Source organism: Protopterus annectens, chromosome 1.part0 (assembly GCF_019279795.1).
Source record: "Protopterus annectens isolate FY-2018-M chromosome 1.part0, PAN1.0, whole genome shotgun sequence".
Lineage (NCBI taxonomy): Eukaryota > Metazoa > Chordata > Ceratodontiformes > Protopteridae > Protopterus > Protopterus annectens.
This window is the reverse complement of record NC_056725.1, coordinates 782,897,206-782,922,605: the sequence shown is the minus strand read 5'-3', so window position 1 is coordinate 782,922,605 and position 25,400 is coordinate 782,897,206.

The window sequence follows — 25,400 nt, the reverse complement described above, 5'->3', positions numbered from 1 at the left end:
ATGTGCAGGAGGCTTTGGGCAGTGAGGATGTGTATGCTGCCGAACAACCCTTACTGGGGTGACATAAGACTTTATAGACCCAGGGTGACTTACCAGGGGCTACATGAGCTGGGGATGGTGGAGCACTATGGGGTGGACAGAGACCTCCTACAGCGGCTTGTTGACCTATGCCTGCCACACCTGAGACATCAAACAGGCCGAGGGAAAGCTATCACAGTGGATACCACGGTATGTGTTGGCCTAGGTATACTAGCCATAGGTACCTCCCACAGCACAACTGGGGATATCATGGGGATCTCACAGGCATCTGCATCCAGAGTATTGCACCAGTTCACAGACACCATGTCAACACATGCTAGTGAGCACGTACATGTCCTCAACACATGTGATTAGTAGACCAGCAATATGCATCTCTTCAACCACATGGCTGACTACCCTGGGGTACTGGGTGCTATAGCCTGCACACACGTACACATCAAAGCAACACCCGGTGAGTGGGGTAGGGCCTACATTCACTGCAGGGGCATACCCTCCAACAGCTAGGCCATATGTGATGGCCAGGGCATTAGACTTCTGTCTTCCCTGGAAGCTATGATGATTCCGATATATGGAGTCTGACACAGCTGTACCACACCTTTGCCAATATGGACATCCTGTGGGGGATACTGGGTAACCACTGGTGTCGTGGCTGATGACACCCATCAGCAATGCACACACACCTGAACACTCACACCATAATGAGGCAGATGCACAGGCAAGACATATAATTGAGCATGTGTTTGGGATGCTCAGGTCACGGTTCTGGTATCTGGACACTTCCGGTGGTGACCAGCAGTATTCAATAGCTACATGCACACAAATTGTTATGGTATTAGCTATGCTACACAATCTGATCCTGCTGTAACAGTTGCAGCAGGAACAGCATGGGGCAGGGCCACACGGCCCAACACCACTGACAAGGTCTGTACAGGCACAGTGTGACTTGATGAAGGAACTACCTGAGCAGGGCCCAGTCAGCGACAGGGCCGTGCACAGTATGACCTGCCCTTGGCAAAGAGGCAACACAAGGCATATGCACTGACACAGTAGGTACCCAGGGATTTCACCCTCTGATCTGCACACAGTACAATGGATGCCAAACATTACACTACCTGTGCTCGGCCATGTATAGGAGGTGCACTGTGTGCATCTGACATAGGCAGCCCTCCAGCACCGTCCTCAGGTCTGGAACACCCCAGGGTGCGCCTATCGACCTAACAATTGGCAGTTGTATTAGAATGTGTCTTTACCCATTGCTATGGTACGTATGTGAGCATACAAGAGACTTTGGTGGCCGAATGTTAGGCAGCAGACAGTACACATCCATAGTGGCACCATGACATCTGTAGCACATGTGGGGTCACAATGGTAGCCAGTAGTACACAGGGTGTCCTAACCCACTGCAAATTATGGGCTGAACATCATGTGTATCCATACAGCCCACACACGTTCCATGCAGCTGGACGGTGTGGACCAATACAGACAAATGATATACAATGGCCTATGGATATGCCCAATGAATGACCCCAACCCCAGAGACACACACAGACTACAGCAGGCCAGGCAGTTTGATGTAGGTTGTGAAAGTTAGGATGTCCAACATCACTATGCTGGTATTTAAAGCTGGGATCTGAAGTACACTGGTATCCCTCCAAACAACAATTTCGGTAGGTCCACACTCTGACATGGAGTACCTGGCATACCAGTATAGTAGTGGCAGATGTGTACAACTGTCAGCTGTGCCCCATCCAACGTACACATGTGAGAGTCATGCGCCACCCCTGGTGCTGTGTATGACTGTGGATGTGGTTGGATGTCCTCCATGCTATGCAGAAATGTAGCAACTGTAAATGCCACATGACCATTAGCTACCCTGCAGACACAGCATGACTCCTGTCTTTGTAGAACGGGGATCGGCAACACAGTACTGACTATCTGGACATGTGACCCATGCAATGCAGTTGACCATACTTGGCATGCTCACACACATGACGGTATGACAGTAATGTCGGTCGACAACATGCGTAACAGTCATACTGGGCATGCTCACACACTGATACACAGGACGGCCAGGCCTGCAAACACCAGTGGTCTGGACATATCTGCCAGTACATTGCTATACTGTTGGATGACTGTGCTGTATGGTGTGTGTGTGGTCTATTGTCTGTACATATGCCATGGTGTATTGTTAATTCACATGAGCTACGTGCGCAGGGTACTGCTACCAACACGTGAATATGACGGTTCTTTGTTTGCGGACAGAACGATGCCTTTGGATATGGAGTGGGTAAGGCACATTCCAGCAGGTGTGAGCAGTTGTGCATGGGTTTGCACAGTGTTAAGCACTGCTGACCTCTGGTTACAGCACCTTATACCCATTCAGACTCCACATTTCTTTGACAGTGCACTACTGGCATACTGGTATACAAATACGCTTACACCCGCTCGCGCCGACATTTGTGCTTACATTTGTCACTCACACTGGGTGTGTGCGATTCCTTATGGTGCGTATTACATCGGAGTACATGACTACAGTATCGGGTATGTCTAACCATTTGGCGATGGCAGGCGTTCGACTGTAAGGACTCTGCGGCCTGTCCAGTGACATAATCATATGATCTGCTCCTATCTGCCTGATACATGGAAACCAATACTCTGCAATGCTGACATGTGAATGTTATTTTGTTAATGCAGCTGTCCGCTGGTCATGCTACCGCATACCTACTGTACATTTTCCACCTTTCAGATTTCACGACGGGAGACTGTAGGAGTAACACCTTTCCCACTTTGCATGGGACAGTCCCTCATTAGGTATATGTCATGTGACAATACTCTAGCCATTGCAACTGTCCTGATTAGGGGACATTCTCATATTCTACGTGTCTGTAATAGTTGCTTGTTACAGGTCTTGTAGTAGCATAAGCAACTTGACTGCTGCTAGACTATGCTTTGATTTGTGCTGATATGTATATTTCTGTACTATGCATGGCTGTAGGTATGTTCTGCCCTGGTACGTCTGACATTTCTACAGAGCAGGTCCCACTTTGGCCATTCAGAATGGTGGAGGCCCTATAGGTCCTATATGTAGAGCTATCACATGTGTCAAGGCAACACATACCCACAGCCAGTAGTAAACTGACTACCTCAACGGTTTGCATACGTTAAGGTTATTCTTGTAGCATTATAATTGCTAATACTGTTTCCTGTTACATGTAGCTGTTTCTGATACAACATATTAATTTCTGACACCACTACACACAATATATGGCCTCCTTTCCCGAACTCACAGGCCATGTGCCATAACATTCATTTTGCAGGACACAACTGCCCAGACAGGTGTGTCTCTCAATGGCGTACAGGTGGTAAACCTCATCTATTATGCTATCATCTGCCTAAGGTGCTCAGCAAATTATGCACTTTCCGTCACTAGCAGACCTCACATACCAATGGGGGAGAATGATCACTGTATCAGGAACACTGCATAACACCCTGTGGGACACATTTAGATGATTGGTTCTATTAACCAGACACATTGACAGTCACAGAGCATATGTATTCATTCATGTTTGTCGAGGTACATGCTGTTTATGACTCATACATGTTGTCATCTGTTATTACCTGTATTCCGCCACCTGTCTACCTAATATCAGTAGTTCGGGAAGTGTTTAGTTGGACTTTGTTACATTTTGATTCATAACTATGGACGTCCATGCTAATCGGGTACACGGCACTGATATGGTCCCTATGTATTCCCCTGATGGTTTACAGACTATCCAGTAGATGTGGTCTTCAGGTATGGGGGGGTATAGGCATCTACTATACCCACATAGAAATACTAATGACTTCCACTGGGTGGGCCTACTACATCTCTGCCAACCAGCACCTGCACACTTAAGCCCATTATTGCATACCCATGGTTTACCTACCTGTCACCCCTCTACAGCACTCATGAGAACTACTTACTGTGAGCGCAGCTGGGGTATGAGCACACCCCTACACATTGCCCAGTCTCCCCATCTCGGGACACATGTCATACATTTTGTCAACCCCTGTGTTCTTACACTTGCACAACCTACTGTTCCATGTACAGCTACATCTTGCTCGTCAATCACTACAGGTAGCCTGTATAGTGAATTTTGGTGTCCCAAGGGACCCGTTATCCATGTTTAAAGTGTAGACCTTGCAGATCTCTCCCACTGGTACTTTCCTACTGGTGGTTTGGAATGCAGCGGTGTATTTACCTTTATTGCGTGTCTGTATGTCTGACCGGCCTAGCTGGGCGGTGTGGGAGGTAAACCGTTTATTTATTGGACCTCCCAGTAACATATGCCTGGTCTGAACATCGTTACCCCTAATTGCTGTAAAGTAACCTTGTTATGTACATGTGTATATCTACAATGACATATATATTTGTTTTGTGTGTATGTGTATATATCAATACCTGTTGTATGTGTATATCTATCTATATATATATATATATATATATATATGTATATATCTTTGTGTGTATATATATATATATATCTGTATATATATATATATATATATATATATATATATATATATATATATATATATATATATATGTATATCAATATATATATCTATATGTATATATATTTTTATCTATATATACATCTGTGTGTCTGTTAACCAATACATTTCCCAGACATAGACACTTACACATGCGTATTGTTTTTTTTTCTCTGCTTCAACAGCATACTATTGCCTTAGTCATTATGACACAGACACTTCACTCCAGTGAACTTGTGATCAGTATACTGCACATTATACAGCGGACAGATGTCGCACGTTTTTCATGTCTGGGGTACCGCTGATAAGTGTAGTGTGATACAGTGTAATTCGACCTATTACTCGTATGCGCAGCCTATTATTCCTGCTACTGTGTTTGTTTCTGTGCACATTCATATTATTAATGTTAATAGAATGAGTGCTTGTGTTACAGAGATTGTACGTCAACATGTTGATGTCTGCATGTAGTTGTGTCATTCTGCTTTTCCCGGTTTGGGGTTGTCACAGCAGAACTCCGTTCCGCTCATGGTTGGCAGATAGGTTTTACGTTCCGAGCTGCCAGCCCTGATGCACAACCTCCGACAATGGTATGCCCATTCACGTATGTCTCCACACAGACAATGCTCTATCTGGGAATCGCACCTACATACTAGCTGACCTCCACGGGCGCTCCATTGCAACCAGCCCGGCCAAAAAAACATCTGTAGGGCACCGCAACACCCACATGCATAACAACCACACATGTCCAATCAGATCACCGGCCCTAATCCACACACATGATGCCATCCACTGGTGCAGCCTATGCCCTGGCAAACATTATCACCCTGTGCATATGATGATGCCTGTGCCACATCCTGTCATCCACACCATTGGTGCAGGGACATGCTCATATGGTCTGATGCACAGGGTGAACAGAATAGTGAGATAAGTGTATATTACATTTGTTGTGTACTGTTGACATGCACCAGACATACCATGTAGTACAGGTTTAGAATGCATTGCTATATGTTCACAGTATGTGTCTTGGTAACAACAGTAACAGCATGTTGGTAATTATGCCTGCTTTCCTCCTTAAGGTCTAATTGCATGTGTCATTATGTTACAGTGTTTGCAGTTAGAGTGCATTGTTGTATGTTCACAGTATGTGTCTTGGTAACAACAGTAACAGCATGTTGGTAATGATGCCCTGCTTCCCTCCTTAAGGTCTAATTGCATGTGCCAGTAAGTAGCAGCGTTTGCAGTTTCCCATGTGTAAATGTGGAGTACTCACAGGCATGTATGGCAATACCAGCATGCTATCGTAGCCTCAACCTCACTGTTAGAAAGGCTATCATTCCACAGATGTCCACACATCTACTGATCCAGAAGCATGTTAGCTGTTTAATAGGCTGCAGTGGCTACAGACGTGACATCCATACCGGGTCACATCACAGGTACAGTGACATGGTGCGGGGGGGTTACTCAGCGGTCTGGCTGATGTCAAGGGTAGAGGCCAGTTGATAGCATGAGTCCTCACTGTGTAGCAGTAATATAGTGTCACATTACAGGATGAGAACATGCACAGACATACACAGAAACACACAGTAACATGCCCACATTCACGGGGTCAATGACACTATAATGCACACTCGATAGTATTGAGGTGAGGACCCCTGCCTATGTGGTAATCACCTTCACAGTACTGTGCCCCCACATGATGCGACACAGAGAATGAACATGTACAGGTAGCCAGTAAGGCTGAGACCGACGGCATCAACAGGGTAGTAGATTGCATCACCATGAGGGGGTAGGGATCCTGTCTGTTCTGTATGGTAGCATACACCCTCACTCCATGCACCAGACAGCCATACATACATACACACACACACACTGTGGAGTCCACAAATGTCATTCACATACAGATAACTGCCATGTGTGTGATACACACACCACCCCTGCCTATGTCTTGCTTTCTACACTGCAGTATGTACAGATCTCTACACCAGTGTACAGGGGTGTGTAACAATTGGGATGTATTCCCCACCATACGTGGCATATATGGTCACACAAGCAAACACACATGGCAGTACTGTGAATCATACACCTGCTATATGATGATCGATCTGACAGACATGCAGTAGTATTGGCTGCATTATGTGTACCGATGCTACCTTCGGCAATTGTGCTGCTATATGCACACGGGAGGATATAAGTGTTACAGGTGTCAAGTGATTTACAGTCAGTAACACCCTGACCGCTGTGTAGGTTGTATGTCTTCACCTTCAAGTAACAGTAACATAGCGTACTGATTGCACATGTCATGGTAGGATGGCTTGTGACACACCTGTGAGCTGTCTTCAGCAAACATCCATCTGCAAAGGTGGACCACCACTTTATGTACACACATCCATCCATACCTGATGTACATCCTACCGTACTGTCAGTATTTCACCATATACAGGTGTCAATGCTGGGGCTGCATTGCAACTGCATGTTGCAGTTAGACACAGATGAACTGCATACATCAGCTATTGCACATGCATGTTAGCTGAATGCACATCACTACATGTACATATGTGTTGGTCCTACATTCCTGTCATGTAGCCATGTTTGTATGCATTGCAATTGGTGGACATGTGTGATGACATACATGACACATGGACTGTTGTATGATATGATAGTTGTCATGGGTAACTAGTACAGAGGGAATGTTACCTCAGTCAACATTGCTACCTTATGTACTGTTAGCATCCATCAGCCATGGACCTACCTTCCATGTGCATGCGTGTGATTGCTGTAGCTACTTGTCTGCACGGAGGACAGCAAAAGCTATGCTATGTACATATGTGTTGTGTGTGTGTGTGTGTGTGTGTGTGTGTATGTGTGTGTGTGTGTGTGGGCCATGTACATATCCACGGCAATTACATGTATGTCATATCCAAACATGAGTGTTTTTGGTGTACAGCAACAGTCATCTGTTACAGCTGTATAAGACCCAGGGCTCCTGTTATGTGTAGAGCTGACCTGGTTATGAACAGTGGTATCATTGCATTGCATAACACATGATGGAACCCTGTCAGTACATGTGTAGTCTGCACAGTTGCTGTAGACTTATGTACAGTCCACTGGTCATGAGTAACATGGTGTTGTAGTAATGTATGGATGTTTGTTGCTGGTCCAAGGACATGGTGATGTCTGAGGGCTACATAGTAGAATGCAGCATTTACCACTGTGATCTGCACCTGCGACATCTGTGATGGCTTTTGAGTGAGTACTGGTCAGTACATGTGAGTGGCCTTCATATATGTGGGGACACTAACCCCTGGAGTGGTCCGTCATGGTCTTATGGTCCACATGTCTGTATCTGAGGTATACGGTGGTAGTGATATTGTGCACAACTGTGCCATATGCCAGGTGTTCCTCACTGCAGAGATGTCCGTATTCCCCATTGTTGGATCTGGATTGTCAGCTGTGATTACGAATGCTACACATCTAGCACTGACGACCGGTGTCAGATATATGTAGTGCAGCGTTCGTGCTAACAATGTTCACTATTGACACACTGTGCCCTTCCATGTTTAGAATCCATGTGCATACAGGACAGCCCTTCGCTACTACTAAATGTGTGAGCATGCCCAGTATGCCGTTGTGTAGATGGACACACAGTACATTCCAAACGGACATGTGCTACTAAGTGTGTGAGCATGCCCAGTGACACCTTGTGTCGGTTATGTGCCTCTGTGTATAGGCATGACCATTGAAATCCTGTATAGCGATAGTAGTCATCCAGGCAACAGATGTCCATACCCCACGTCAGGATGGATTCCTACATTGAACATGCTGGTTGACTGTCTTGAAAGGTGCACTGTCTGTGGTACGTCACCATTATCTATGTAGTGTTGTAATAGTGCTCCGTAGATAGGCAGTTGTCCCGCTCACACCACTGCCGTGTATTTGTCACTGTCTACCTTGGGACAGTAATATGCTTTTATACTGCTCACTCTCCATACATTCCCTATCAGCGTCTTTGCCTTTGCTGATGATGTCATCCACCTAGAAGTATGCCTCTGGGAGTGCTGTGTTCTAGTAATCTCAGTAGCGCATTCTGTAACTGCGTAATGCTGTAGTATGATTAGGTATATGTTCGACTCCCAGCCCTGCCAAGTGTGTGTGTTTCCAGCTGCCTCAGATCAGAGTAATGCTTTTAGACTGCTCACTCTCCATACATTCCCTAACGGTGTCTTTGCCTTTGCTGATGATGTCATCCACCTAGAAGTATGCCTCTGGGAGTGCTGTATTCCAGTAATCTCGTTAGTGCATTCTGTAACTGCATAATACTGTTGTGTGATAAGGTAGTTATGTGTATGTTCAAATCCCAGATCCCAACCCTGCCAAGTCTGTGTGTTTTTAGTTGCCTGCGGACAGAGTAATACTTTTAGACTGCTCACTCTCCATACATTCCCTAACGGCATCTTTGCCTTTGCTCACTCTCCATACATTCCCTAACGGTGTCTTTGCCTTTGCTGATGATGTCATCCACCTAGAAGTATGCCTCTGGGAGTGCTGTGTTCCAGTAATCATGGTAGCATGTTCTATAACTGCATAATTCTGTAGGGTGATAAGGTAGTTAGGTATATGTTCAAATCCCAGCCCTGCCAAGTGTGTGTGTTTCCAGCTGCCTGGGGAAAGAGTAATGCTTTTAGACTGCTCATTCTCCATACATTTCCCTAATGGTGTCTTTGCATTTGCTGATGATGTCATCCACCTAGAAGTATGCCTCTGGGAGTGCTGTGTTCTAGTAATCTTGGTAGTGTGTTCTGTAACTGCGTAATGCAGTAGTGTGATAAGGTAATTAGGTGTATATTCAACTCCCAGCCTTGCCAAGTGTGTGTGTGTTTCCAGCTGCCTGGGGACAGAGTAATGCTTTTAGACTGCTCACTCTCCATACATTCCCTATTGCGTCTTTGCCTTTGCTGATGATGTCATCCACCTAGAAGTATGCGCTGGGAGTGCTGTGTTCCAGTAATCTTGGTAGCGTGTTCAGTAACTGCGTAATGCTGTAGTGTGATAAGATAATTAGGTGTATGTTCAATTCCCAGCCCTACCAAGTGTGTGTGTGTTTCCAGCTGCCTGGGGGCAGAATAATGCTTTTAGACTGCTCACTCTCCATACATTCCCTATTGGCGTCTTTGCCTTTGCTGATGATGTCACCTACCTAGAAGTATGCCTCTGGGAGTGCTGTGTTCCAGTAAACTTGATAGTGCATTCTGTAACTGCGAAATACTGCAGTGTGATACGGTGATAAGTTCTATGTTCTAATCCCAGCCCTGCTGTGTGTGTGTGTTTCCAGTTGCCTGATGACAGAATAATGCTTTTCGACAGCTCACTCTCCATACACTCCCTATCGGCGTCTTTGCCTTTGCTGATGATGTCACCCACCCAGAAGTATGCCACTGGGAGTGCTGTGATGCTGAAACTTGGTAGCGCATTCTGTTACTGCGTAATGCTGTAGTGTGGTAGAAGACAGGTAGGTGCTTGATTGCAAGGCATGGCAGGTGTGTGTGTTTGGCAGTTATACCCTATGTGTTGGTATCTGTGGGTGGCTAGCTACAGAGTGTGTTTTGTTGCTGACCTATATAGTGTCCACAGCCCACATATTCTGCCAAGACACTGGATTGTCAGCACATACATTCACCAATAGGTCTGGTGAGTAAATGTCAACAGCCCCACTCTTACCCTTAATACAGTCTGACCCATGTGACGCAACAAGACACACATGCCTTGATAGTAACAACACTACATGATGCAGGTGGCACATGTAGTTTCCTTTTCATTCCTGTCTAATGCTTTGCTGTCATGTGGCCCGCTGTTGTGATATAAATGCAATATCTACATATGTGTGTATATGTATATGTGTGTATGTATGTATGTATGTATGTATGTATATATATATATATATATATATATATATATATATATATATATGTATACATATAATATATATGATATATGTAGATATAGAGAGATAGACATAGATATATACATATATGTCTGAGGACATCAGCACTATTGAATGTTTGTGCCGGATGATCTGTACGTGATAACCTCGGATGTATGTATATCTGCCATGGCGTAGTGGTAATGCACATCGTCTGTTGTGTGCAGGGTCCCTGGTTGTAGTCATGTAGACACCGGTTATTTTGTTGCTGGGAAGACCATGGGACATCGAATACCGTGATAGTAAGGCACCTGTTACCAGTTGTGTACGGATCTGAGCAACCCTAAGCAGTGGTTATTAATTTGGAGGTTCGGTATGGGTCATATAACTATTCATTAGAAGACTATACTATGCAGATGAGGTTGACAATAGTGTATCCTGTTTATCCCCAGGGTGTGATACTGATCCCTGGGGTGTATGTGTGTAGATAGCCGGGTGCAGGGCTCGAATATAGTTGACACCATGGGAAGGGGGTCAGGCATACTGTACGTACATTGCACACCTGTGCTCAGGAGTGCTCCTGCCTTAGCACGCCTAAGCTAGGTGTGTGTCTATACCTGCCTGGTGACATTGGGAGAGAGAAAAGCAGTAGTGGGGTAGTCAGGGTGAACAGGCTGCACAAACAGGTGATGATCAGCACAATCAGCAGATTACATGGCCAGCCCACACCTGAACAGTACGGTAATGTGAGCAAGCAGCATACACACAGGTTTCTTCCGCACTCTACACCACCGGTGTATACCTGCGGGGACATTTCACAACACAGTCCAACCAAATGAGAAGGGCTGCAGCAGGCAACATAGACCAACATGTGCAGGAGGCTTTGGGCAGTGAGGATGTGTATGCTGCCGAACAACCCTTACTGGGGTGACATAAGACTTTATAGACCCAGGGTGACTTACCAGGGGCTACATGAGCTGGGGATGGTGGAGCACTATGGGGTGGACAGAGACCTCCTACAGCGGCTTGTTGACCTATGCCTGCCACACCTGAGACATCAAACAGGCCGAGGGAAAGCTATCACAGTGGATACCACGGTATGTGTTGGCCTAGGTATACTAGCCATAGGTACCTCCCACAGCACAACTGGGGATATCATGGGGATCTCACAGGCATCTGCATCCAGAGTATTGCACCAGTTCACAGACACCATGTCAACACATGCTAGTGAGCACGCACATGTCCTCAACACATGTGATTAGTAGACCAGCAATATGCATCTCTTCAACCACATGGCTGACTACCCTGGGGTACTGGGTGCTATAGCCTGCACACACGTACACATCAAAGCAACACCCGGTGAGTGGGGTAGGGCCTACATTCACTGCAGGGGCATACCCTCCAACAGCTAGGCCATATGTGATGGCCAGGGCATTAGACTTCTGTCTTCCCTGGAAGCTATGATGATTCCGATATATGGAGTCTGACACAGCTGTACCACACCTTTGCCAATATGGACATCCTGTGGGGGATACTGGGTAACCACTGGTGTCGTGGCTGATGACACCCATCAGCAATGCACACACACCTGAACACTCACACCATAATGAGGCAGATGCACAGGCAAGACATATAATTGAGCATGTGTTTGGGATGCTCAGGTCACGGTTCTGGTATCTGGACACTTCCGGTGGTGACCAGCAGTATTCAATAGCTACATGCACACAAATTGTTATGGTATTAGCTATGCTACACAATCTGATCCTGCTGTAACAGTTGCAGCAGGAACAGCATGGGGCAGGGCCACACGGCCCAACACCACTGACAAGGTCTGTACAGGCACAGTGTGACTTGATGAAGGAACTACCTGAGCAGGGCCCAGTCAGCGACAGGGCCGTGCACAGTATGACCTGCCCTTGGCAAAGAGGCAACACAAGGCATATGCACTGACACAGTAGGTACCCAGGGATTTCACCCTCTCTGATCTGCACACAGTACAATGGATGCCAAACATTACACTACCTGTGCTCGGCCATGTATAGGAGGTGCACTGTGTGCATCTGACATAGGCAGCCCTCCAGCACCGTCCTCAGGTCTGGAACACCCCCAGGGTGCGTCTATCGACCTAACAATTGGCAGTTGTATTAGAATGTGTCTTTACCCATTGCTATGGTACGTATGTGAGCATACAAGAGACTTTGGTGGCCGAATGTTAGGGCAGCAGACAGTACACATCCATAGTGGCACCATGACATCTGTAGCACATGTGGGGGTCACAATGGTAGCCAGTAGTACACAGGGTGTCCTAACCCACTGCAAATTATGGGCTGAACATCATGTGTATCCATACAGCCCACACACGTTCCATGCAGCTGGACGGGTGTGGACCAATACAGACAAATGATATACAATGGCCTATGGATATGCCCAATGAATGACCCCAACCCCCAGAGACACACACAGACTACAGCAGGCCAGGCAGTTTGATGTAGGTTGTGAAAGTTAGGATGTCCAACATCACTATGCTGGTATTTAAAGCTGGGATCTGAAGTACACTGGTATCCCTCCAAACAACAATTTCGGTAGGTCCACACTCTGACATGGAGTACCTGGCATACCAGTATAGTAGTGGCAGATGTGTACAACTGTCAGCTGTGCCCCCCATCCAACGTACACATGTGAGAGTCATGTGCGCCACCCCTGGTGCTGTGTAGGACTGTGGATGCGGTTGGATGTCCCCCCATGCTATGCAGAAATGTAGCAACTGTCAATGCCACATGACCATTAGCTACCCTGCAGACACAGCATGACTCCTGTCTTTGTAGAACGGTGGGATCGGCAACACAGTACTGACTATCTGGACATGTGACCCATGCAATGCAGTTGACCATACTTGGCATGCTCACACACATGACGGTATGACAGTAATGTCGGTCGACAACATGCGTAACAGTCATACTGGGCATGCTCACACACTGATACACAGGACGGCCAGGCCTGCAAACACCAGTGGTCTGGACATATCTGCCAGTACATTGCTATACTGTTGGATGACTGTGCTGTATGGTGTGTGTGTGGTCTATTGTCTGTACATATGCCATGGTGTATTGTTAATTCACATGAGCTACGTGCGCAGGGTACTGCTACCAACACGTGAATATGACGGTTCTTTGTTTGCGGACAGAACGATGCCTTTGGATATGGAGTGGGTAAGGCACATTCCAGCAGGTGTGAGCAGTTGTGCATGGGTTTGCACAGTGTTAAGCACTGCTGACCTCTGGTTACAGCACCTTATACCCATTCAGACTCCACATTTCTTTGACAGTGCACTACTGGCATACTGGTATACAAATACGCTTACACCCGCTCGCGCCGACATTTGTGCTTACATTTGTCACTCACACTGGGTGTGTGCGATTCCTTATGGTGCGTATTACATCGGAGTACATGACTACAGTATCGGGTATGTCTAACCATTTGGCGATGGCAGGCGTTCGACTGTAAGGACTCTGCGGCCTGTCCAGTGACATAATCATATGATCTGCTCCTATCTGCCTGATACATGGAAACCAATACTCTGCAATGCTGACATGTGAATGTTATTTTGTTAATGCAGCTGTCCGCTGGGTCATGCTACCGCATACCTACTGTACATTTTCCACCTTTCAGATTTCACGACGGGAGACTGTAGGAGTAACACCTTTCCCACTTTGCATGGGACAGTCCCTCATTAGGTATATGTCATGTGACAATACTCTAGCCATTGCAACTGTCCTGATTAGGGGACATTCTCATATTCTACGTGTCTGTAATAGTTGCTTGTTACAGGTCTTGTAGTAGCATAAGCAACTTGACTGCTGCTAGACTATGCTTTGATTTGTGCTGATATGTATATTTCTGTACTATGCATGGCTGTAGGTATGTTCTGCCCTGGTACGTCTGACATTTCTACAGAGCAGGTCCCACTTTGGCCATTCAGAATGGTGGAGGCCCTATAGGTCCTATATGTAGAGCTATCACATGTGTCAAGGCAACACATACCCACAGCCAGTAGTAAACTGACTACCTCAACGGTTTGCATACGTTAAGGTTATTCTTGTAGCATTATAATTGCTAATACTGTTTCCTGTTACATGTAGCTGTTTCTGATACAACATATTAATTTCTGACACCACTACACACAATATATGGCCTCCTTTCCCGAACTCACAGGCCATGTGCCATAACATTCATTTTGCAGGACACAACTGCCCAGACAGGTGTGTCTCTCAATGGCGTACAGGTGGTAAACCTCATCTATTATGCTATCATCTGCCTAAGGTGCTCAGCAAATTATGCACTTTCCGTCACTAGCAGACCTCACATACCAATGGGGGAGAATGATCACTGTATCAGGAACACTGCATAACACCCTGTGGGACACATTTAGATGATTGGTTCTATTAACCAGACACATTGACAGTCACAGAGCATATGTATTCATTCATGTTTGTCGAGGTACATGCTGTTTATGACTCATACATGTTGTCATCTGTTATTACCTGTATTCCGCCACCTGTCTACCTAATATCAGTAGTTCGGGAAGTGTTTAGTTGGACTTTGTTACATTTTGATTCATAACTATGGACGTCCATGCTAATCGGGTACACGGCACTGATATGGTCCCTATGTATTCCCCCGATGGTTTACAGACTATCCGGTAGATGTGCTCTTCAGGTATGGGGGGTATAGGCGTCTACTATGCCCACATAGTAATATTAATGACTTCCACTGGGTGGGCCTACTACATCTCTGCCAACCAGCACCTGCACATTTAAGCCCATTATTGCATACCCATGGTTTACCTACCTGTCACCCCTCTACAGCACTCATGAGAACTACTTACTGTGAGCGCAGCTGGGGTATGAGCACACCCCTACACATTGCCCAGTCTCCCCATCTCGGGACACATGTCATACATTTTGTCAACCCCTGTGTTCTTACACTTGCACAACCTACTGTTCCATGTACAGCTACATCTTGCTTGCGTCAATCACTACAGGTAGCCTGTATAGTGAATTTTTGGTGTCCCACAAGGGACCCCGTTATCCATGTTTAAAGTGTAGACCTTGCAGATCTCTCCCACTGGTACTTTCCTACTGGTGGTTTGGAATGCAGCGGTGTATTTACCTTTATTGCGTGTCTGTATGTCTGACCGGCCTAGCTGGGCGGTGTGGGAGGTAAAACGTTTATTTATTGGACCTCCCAGTAACATATGCCTGGTCTGAACACGTTACCCCTAATTGCTGTAAAGTAACCTAGTTATGTACATGTGTATATCTACAATGACATATATATTTGTTTTGTGTGTATGTGTATATATCAATACCTGTTGTATGTGTATATCTATCTATATATATATATATATATATATATATGTATATATCTTTGTGTGTATATATATATATATCTGTATATATATATATATATATATATATATATATATATATATATATATATATATATATATGTGTATATCAATATATATATCTATATGTATATATATTTTTATCTATATATACATCTGTGTGTCTGTTAACCAATACATTTCCCAGACATAGACACTTACACATGCGTATTGTTTTTTTTTCTCTGCTTCAACAGCATACTATTGCCTTAGTCATTATGACACAGACACTTCACTCCAGTGAACTTGTGATCAGTATACTGCACATTATACAGCGGACAGATGTCGCACGTTTTTCATGTCTGGGGTACCGCTGATAAGTGTAGTGTGATACAGTGTAATTCGACCTATTACTCGTATGCGCAGCCTATTATTCCTGCTACTGTGTTTGTTTCTGTGCACATTCATATTATTAATGTTAATAGAATGAGTGCTTGTGTTACAGAGATTGTACGTCAACATGTTGATGTCTGCATGTAGTTGTGTCATTCTGCTTTTCCCGGTTTGGGGTTGTCACAGCAGAACTCCGTTCCGCTCATGGTTGGCAGATAGGTTTTACGTTCCGAGCTGCCAGCCCTGATGCACAACCTCCGACAATGGTATGCCCATTCACGTATGTCTCCACACAGACAATGCTCTATCTGGGAATCGCACCTACATACTAGCTGACCTCCACGGGCCGCTCCATTGCAACCGACGCAACAAACCCTAGTACTCCTGTGTCCATATTCGCATATCCATAGTTTCTCCAGCACACCCGTATTGAGTTTCCATGCATAACAGCCATTATCCACCTGATATCGCAGCCATGACACACCTTTACACATTGCCCTCTCCAGAGCGTTTGGAGCCCTACACACATTTTGTACCTCCTCGTGTATTCACAGGGTCTCTCTCCATTCATATTTGCACATACGTGCCTTTCCTGGTGTTATGGATTATGAACGATTTGTGGGTTACAAGTGTAGGTGGTCACAACATGAACTACATTCCGTCTGTGTATATTGTTGACATAGCACGTCAACGATGTTATGGCCACTGGTATAACCTTGCCTCTGGTGTGCATAGCGGTGCTGTACTCACTCTTGTGCAGCTTTATCTGACATACGTTGCGAGCACTTTATAATACCTTACTTGCTCTAGATTCCCTTCACAACCCTTATGTTTACTTTCGTTTTTTGTCGTTCATTCTTATATATATATATATATATATATATATATATATATATATATATATATATATATATATATATATATATATATATATATATATATATATATATTTAATTGCATATTTCTTTTATGTCTGTGGATATTTATCTATACACACATCTATATATATATATATATATATATATATATATATATATATATATATATATATATATATATATATATATATATATATATATATATATATATATATATATATATATATATATATATAAATATATATATATATATATATGAAAGTTACAGCTGTACAAGACAACATACATTTGCTATGCTACAAGCTGCTTACACCACAGGCACTTGCATCTACTTATTGTGAGTTACATATGTTTACTGCCACTTCTTTGTGATTACATGTGCCTTATTCCTTATGACAGTACCACTTTGATTGATGGAATCCGGTTTACGGCCCCATGCGAGACACGCATTCACCTTTACATGTTTAAATGTTGGCTTTACAGCAGAGAGGCATTCATTACACAATAAATTAATATGTGCTATAGTCGTACTTGAACCGGGAATGCCTTTACGTTAGGCGGATGCTCTAACCACTACACTATTGTTGTTCTGCCTCATTTATATATATATATATATATATATATATATATATATATATATATATATATATATATATATATATATATATATATATATACCCATGGTTCATAGCTACTATCACCGCTTCACTTACACAGCAGGCATCCATTCTCCTGCTGGGAAAACCACAGTACTACACTTCCGACATTCCCTATTTCCTACTGCTCTGGACCCGTGCTGCGTGTCTACTCACTCCAAGGATATTCCGAACTCCTACGCTTATAGTCTTGGCACATACGTGTGTTTGATTGTCAGGGTGTTCATGTGCTGGTCCGGGTTTAGGCTTGTCCAACTGGTGACTAGAACTTCCCTGTACCTGTTCAAATGGCAGATGTAGCTCATGGACAGAGTTAGTCCCGATTTTAACATTCTACCTGTGTCTACAGACACAGATGTTTGGGCACCTCTGACCACATTATTAGGTCGGCACTACATAATATAGGGTGGGGAGTGATTCCACTACATAATACGGGGGGGGGGGTTTCCACTGGTGTTTCCCTTCACATTTGACTATTTCATTCATTCATATATACGATAAGTATTATTCTGGACATCAGTTATAAATTCACTATAGGTATGCAATAGTCCTGTCAACAAATGTTACAGTTGGTTGGTGTACATATGTGTATGAACCTCTGTGATACTCGGGGATTAATTTCTACAGTGACAGGGACAAGGCTATGACAAATCAGGGACAATCATGGACACTTCTACAATATTAGTACTATTAACTTGGAACGTGTTGACAGATTCGTATTGCTACTTATTTTATGCAGTTAAATGTGTCTATTACTCTTAATTGTTGTCATTAGTCATTCTCATTCAACACCTTTCCTCCAAAGGTCACTGGCTTTGTGAGTGATTAAGAGGCTGACCAGTTATTGTGCGAATGCTCTAACCATTGGTAGGGTTGCTACACTGTCATATGTACAGGATAGGATATATTTTGGGGACACCAGATTGTTTAGGCCAACACATACCCACGGTCAGTGCGGGTTTAGAACATTCATTATTTTCCTAGCTGAGAGCCTATACCTTTAGCACTTTAGTTGTTAGTCTGTTTCTTGTACGAATTGTGTATTTTCTATCCTGACATGACTGCTTTAGGCAAATGTTACATGCAGTATGGTACATAGTTATTTCCTACAATCACAGGACATTTGACATTGTATCATTGTTGGTCAGGACACATCTACCCAAACAGTGGCTGTCCCTCACACAGTGGATCAGGGGATGCCCTGTTTACGTCAGTGCCGTCATCACCCTATTTCCAAGTGGCACTATGCGAATGTGTACAATATATTCTCTCGATTATTCATGTGGGGACACGTGCGTCACGGCCAGGTGTTTGATCCTGGGTAGTAGGTTCTGCATGACTGTCTAGGGCTGGACAGTCTCGTGCAGCACTACTGCACATTCAACTTGTATCCAGATGTCTAGAGGACTGGACATCATGTTTTGATACACATTCTGATGTTTACACAAGTTACTTATCCCATGAGGGATATCCAAAAATTTAACAAGCCCAATACCAACCATTCTTTTGGCTTTATGGAAATGTGTTGGGGGTTTTACATGCAAGAGATACATAGTTTGCAATCCTGACACTGCCTAGGGTGACACTGCCTACTACATATGAATAGTGGTCACTATGTGTAGATGTGGCTGCACCAAGCTAGTAGGCCGAGTATGGCTGGATTTGGTGGACGTTCAGGTATGGGGGCGGGTTGTGTGCTGTGGAGGGGATGATGGGTATTCAATTATGCATCCAGGTGTGTTGCATTTGAATGGGCCGGTTCCATCAGAACCATTCTGTGGGTATGTGCCGGTGACATTTCTGTACATTTGTATCGCACATTTTAATATTCATATGTTTGTGTGATTGTGTTCTACAGTATGGCCTTTCAGGTTGTATTGCAGATGTGTATACTTGTTCTTTGTGTTTCTTTCTGATTCACCCGCTGCTCCCTCGTACACCTCCAGTTCACCTATTCTGCATACAACACAGTCTCGCCTTTGAGGATTATACCATTACCCATCCCTCCCCCGCACATATTCCTGACACTCCATCCATCACTGCTTTGGTTGATGGCCCATGACACGGTCAAGGTAACACATTGCATACACTACATATGTCAGGTACCTGTATGGTTGTGTGGACTACCCTGGCATGTTTCACCTTCCACATGCTGTACATCACGCACATAGGTACACGCCCATACTTAACTTTCATGACATAGGTTCATAGGTTCATAGATTAGTACTAAGGTAACTGCCCTTGCGAGCCATTTTAAGCTTAACCAATTATCCCTTGTGAGACTCAAACCCTGCACCTTGTGTTTGTAAGGCAAACACCTTAACCATTAGGCTGCCCTCCCAACCGTGGTTGGTACACCCGGGTAATACCCGTTCAACTGTGACACATCCTGACAAGTACGGCTTGCACTGCATATGTGCGGATTTTGGCCAACTGCTACGATCATTGGTAGGGTGCCACCTTTCCATATGTCCAGGATGGGATATATTCTGGACACATATCTGATTGTACTGGACAACACATACCCACAGTCAACACTACGGATAATACTTTTCCTTTCTGCCTACATGTTAGCTTATTGTTGTAGCAGTTTATATGCTCCTTCTGTTTCGTTTTCTTACTTATTCTATTTCTTGTCACATGTGGTATGTTACATACAGACATACCTATTGTACGTGACTATTACATGCGTTTTGGGATATAATTCTGTTATACGGTCGCTAGATATTTACATTTATCATGGTTTTGTTATGGACACATCTGCCCAGCTGTGTACTCTCCCTCACAATGTGGGACAGCTGGTGACCCTGACCATTGGCCTGGACGTAGCTGTTGGCGGCGCACTAACATGATGCATTTCACTTCCACTTGGTATAACTATCTACACTGCGTTGGAATACGGGCACACGGTTTTCAATGTCATTTGTTCAAGGGATGGGGACTTGTTATTCCCTACCGTGCATTTGTGTTTGCTTCTTAATTTTGTGTTCGCAGGGACTGTCTTGCATGCTTTGCATATGTTTCAGTATCCACGGACACTGACAGATGTGATTGCTACTGTAGGCAAATTGTTATATGCAAGCATTTTAGGTTGCGCTTCGACAGCTGACATTTCCATGCCTCCGTGCGGCACTTCGACACGCCCTATGCATTTGCGCTTGTTTCCTATGCACGTGGCTGTGGCGACAGCGCGTCTTCATTAATATGCATTTGGCGCTACTGCACCATCTACACGCCGCACAGTCGATGCAAGCCTAACGCCGGCCTTGTGCCGAGCTTCATGAATCCCGGGGATAGTCATTAAATCAAAAATATAAATAATACATGAAACAGAATAATTTACTATTTTATGTTTCTGTGTTATGTGACTCTGTTTCATGTTATTATTGCAACTTTGGAGTTTTTTTCTCTCTTTTGGCCTCTGCTAAAAAGGGGTTCAACATCCAATCAGATTTTGCCTTAAATAAATGCAAATAAATAAGCAATCAGCTGACCGGGTGTACTACAGATGTCACTGTGACAGATTCTATTTTTATAAACCAAATAAAAACAATGAATGTTGGCAAACATAAAAAGTTAACTTCCTCACAGCTTTCTTCATTGACTGTCCAGTGTCCACACATTATTTCTTTATATATTTAGAAAACATTTATGACTAAATATTTTAAAGACTGACTGTAAAAAAATAATATTCTGAAACAGTTGCTGGTAAAAAATAATGTTCTGAAACAGATAAATAATATCTCACTTACATAAAAGGGTGGAGTCAGATATTACAAATGCGCATATGAATTCCACACAGATTTTCAACACATAGCAATTTGTTCTTGTGTATTTCTCAAAATAAAGCCTGCAACTCACTGATGCAATGTGGCCACATACACAGTAACATGACCTGCAGCCACAACTATTAATGTAGTGACACTTGTTTTGGTGGACTGCACATATCAATGTTTATGCAGAATGGACTGGCATTTCATTTTGGTTTCATTGTTACAATTAGCTATGATATCGTTACGTAATGCAAAGCAAGTTAATGCAGTGGGGCTTCTGAAGGACTAGCTAATCACATCATTGCCACCATGCCATGGAAACAAAGTCAGGATTGTGGCTGGATGGCACTTGCTGTTATGGACAGGGTCACTGATCAGATTGACGTGCTTGTGGAGGTCTGTGCTCATTAGATAGCTTTGACTTTCCCACTTTGGCTACAGTTTAGCTGGTAAATGTTTTGTGTTAGTATCATGCAACATTCATGATTTTGTTTTGCAGGAAGTTACAGCTTTTCCATACCGTAGAAAGCCCGCATGGAAGTTATACTTTAAACGTCATGTTGTTGATGTAGTTTATTGATTTACTGTGTTACTGGTGACTTGTCAGGAAGAAAAAGGGACATGTGCTGCTGAACACCACCACCTCTATGGGGGTACCGATTCACTTAATGTTTCTGTGAGCACATCTAGTAGATTTACAAGAGCAACCTGACCCGAGTATTTAATCAAACTAAACATTTGCCAGAGTTTTCCACACACTCTTCGTAAAGTGTTTAGTTTAGCAGCCCTGCTATATAATCTAGCAGAAAGTTGTCACTGCAAAAATATGTCAAGGCTTACGGTATTCATTTTATTTATTTATTTAACATTTACTTAACTGGAAAGTCCGAGTTGGCCGGAGCCAATTTTAAGTGGAGGCCAGGTGAAAAACACATGCGTGTCTTTGCAACGTGGGAGGAAACCGGAGCACCCAGAGGAAACCCACACAAACAGAGGGAGGACATGTAGAATCTTCACAGAAGGCACGGGCCCCCAGCTGAGAATCGGACTGAGGGAAAAACCTCTTGCTGTGAGGCAACAATGCAAACCGTTGCACCACTGCACTGTTTTTTTGTCCTTAAGTTATGCATTGAAGCAGTTAAACAAGAGTGCTGTCAGTTTGTGTATTTTTGCAATTTAATGTGTTCTTCAAATAAATATTTACAAACAAGCTAAAGTCTCTGGAAAACAGTTCATGTCTGGAGTTAATGTACACACTCATTATTAGATGAAAAACTGTGTTTATTGACTAACTAACCACAAAAAATGATTGCCCTAGTCTTAGTCATGTTGGCTGAATGTAACTGACGTTCAGTAAAAAGAAGCAGCATCTGCAAACTTTTTTAGTTATCTGGAGGTCAAGCCAGAGCAGGAGAAAGTTAATTTTCTCATCCTGATTCAGAAGAGTGCAGATATGGGTGGGAGCTGGGCAGACCAGAATCTAAGTTGGGAGAACTTAAGTTAAATTTTAAACAGCTCTGCTTGCTGCTGTGCACTGGTGATGTGTGATGATGTCACTTCAGCCACAATTCAACTAAAAAAAATAATAATTAAATAATAAAAAAAATCGTGATTTGAAGGGGCCACTCGGAAATTCGTGGCACCCCATTACTTTTCCCTCAAAACTAGTAAATACTGAGGAATTCAGTATGGCTGACAGGTGTGGTAATTACTTTGGCACCCCCATTATAATCTATGGCAAGGCGCCATCCACACTAACACCCCTCTCTTCATTATTTTTACCCTTGCTAACATTTTCACCAGCTTCACCCACACCTGCTACGGGCCAATATTTATCTTTTCTACCCACTGTAACTTCTTCCTGCACCTGATCTATTCGTTTCTCTGGGTATTTCCTTTCAAGAAATATAGTCTTCAAATGTCTACTTTCCTGGACGAAATCATCGTCATCCAATATCATTCTACTTATATGGACATGTTGTCCTTTTACTATGTTCCTTTTTTGCTTAAAAGAATGGTCACTTATATAATATAAGTAAGAGTTAGAGAAAGTATTCTTCCTATAAATCTTAGACTTAAACCAACTGTGGTAATAGACACATACAGATAATTCATAACTTCTTCATTTATTTTGTGGGTAAATCTTAGAAAGTGGGTAGTTCTATTAATATATGTAATAAATTCCATTATTTTTTCTTTGGAATCTACCCACAAAATACAAATGTCATCCAGGAATCTCTTGTATAAGGTCCAACATCCAGTATAATTTGAATTATAAATATATTTTTCTCCATACATAAAGTATTAGATTTGCAAAAGTGGGGGCACAACTAACCCACATAGCTACTCCAGACCTCTGTTGGTAAAATGCTCCTTCAAAATGGAGAAAATTATTTTTAACACTAAATCCATAAGGTCTACACAAACCTCAATATCATTCTCTGACATACAGTTCCTTTCCCTTAACTTTTCTTTGAACCAAACCATACCTTCATTATAGGATACACTGGTGAGTAAATCCACCACATCTATGTTTACAAAAATAATCTTATTTGTATAAACCTAATTTTTAAAGCTCTTTAATAGGTCCCATGAGTCCTTTAAAATATTTTCATTTCCACCCCTCAATTTTTATATCTTAAAATACAAAAATTTTGCAAGGGGTGTATCTTGGACTCATTTGCCCCAAGTATTGGCCTAAGGGGGGGGGTTTCCAAATCTTTGTGTACCTTCAGAATACCAAACAGGATTACAATAATAGGGTCAGAATTATGTAAGTAGCCATAAACTTTTTTATTTAACAAGCTGTCATGGTGTAACTCTCTAATAACAAAATCAATCTTATTCTTGGATACAATAGTGTACTTATGAATGTCATTAAGAATTTCCATCATTTTACCAGTATAATACACTGCGTTGGTGGTGCTGCCATAGCGTTGTCGCCTCACAGTTAGATGTTGCCAGTTCGATTCTCAGTTAGAGCGTCTTCTGTGTGGTGACATGCGTGAATGGGCGTTACTTCATTGCAGGTTGTGCGTTAGGCCCGGCAAGCCAGCACATAAAAATCTACTGCCAATCATTAGCAGACCGGAGTTCTGCTGTGGCGACCCCTAATCGGGAAAAGCCGAAAGACACAAACAAACCAGTATAAGTAATACTATCCATAAGCACCGTTCCACTCACTCATCCAGCTTCATCACCCTAAGGTTCCTGTTTCCTTGAATGTATCTTAGTAAATATTTCTCTTCTACAGTCAAATTAGACTTAAGCTTATTTTCAGTAAGCTCTTTCCTTAGGTGACTTTCCAAAACCATTTTCATGTTCTTTAATTGCAGGTGTATAGGGGATGTGGTTATAGGAGCTTTTCTTATATAACTCACCACCCTCTGTTTCAGGGTGTTTGTTCCCAGTAAACGATATTTCAAAATTCTTCTTCCTCAAAAAAAGCTTTAAATGTATCAGTACTTTACTAATGTCACCCTTCCTTCTAGGGACAAAAGTAAACCCCTTAGAAAACAATGTAAAATAAACATCAGCGACCTCCTCTGAACTGTAATTATAAGTATTGTAGCTGCCTTTCACATATTTAACCCTTTCTTTAATTATTTGATGGTCACCTGTTATTAATTTCTCCCACTAACCCCCCGTAGAGCTGATAGTGATTACTGGGGGGACAATGGCTTTGAATCCGTTTGGACCTCCTCATGGGGGGTATTCTAAAGGGTCATCCAAATGCATTGACCTATCATTTCTAGAATTATTCTGTTCAACCCCCCTTTCCATTAATATCACTTCTCTCTTTAACATGGGTCCTTTCCTAGTCCA